Source organism: Bison bison, unplaced genomic scaffold (assembly GCF_000754665.1).
Source record: "Bison bison bison isolate TAMUID 2011002044 unplaced genomic scaffold, Bison_UMD1.0 scf7180017864456, whole genome shotgun sequence".
Classification (NCBI taxonomy): domain Eukaryota; kingdom Metazoa; phylum Chordata; class Mammalia; order Artiodactyla; family Bovidae; genus Bison; species Bison bison.
Window position 1 is genome coordinate 27,362,057 of NW_011495018.1, and position 223 is coordinate 27,362,279.

Below are 223 nucleotides of genomic sequence, written 5' to 3' on the forward strand. Positions count from 1 at the left end.
ATCCATCCATCTCATCCTCTGTCGTCCCCTTCTCCTCCTGCCCCCAATCCCTCCCAGCATCAGGGTCTTTTCCAATGAGTCAACTCTTCGCATGAGGTGGCCAAAGTATTGGAGTTTCAGCTTTAGCATCAGTCCTTCCATTCAACACTCAGGACTGATGATCTCCTTCAGAATGGACTGGTTGGATCTCCTTGCAGTCCAAGGGACTCTCAAGAGTCTTCTC

At 50.2% G+C, this 223-nt stretch overlaps 1 protein-coding gene across 4 annotated transcripts in view; it reads left to right on the forward strand.

Moving 5' to 3' along the window:
• The window catches only part of NT5C2 (5'-nucleotidase, cytosolic II), a 74,648-nt gene that overhangs the window by 39,950 nt on the left and 34,475 nt on the right, over positions 1-223 (forward strand). The window lies entirely within an intron of this gene.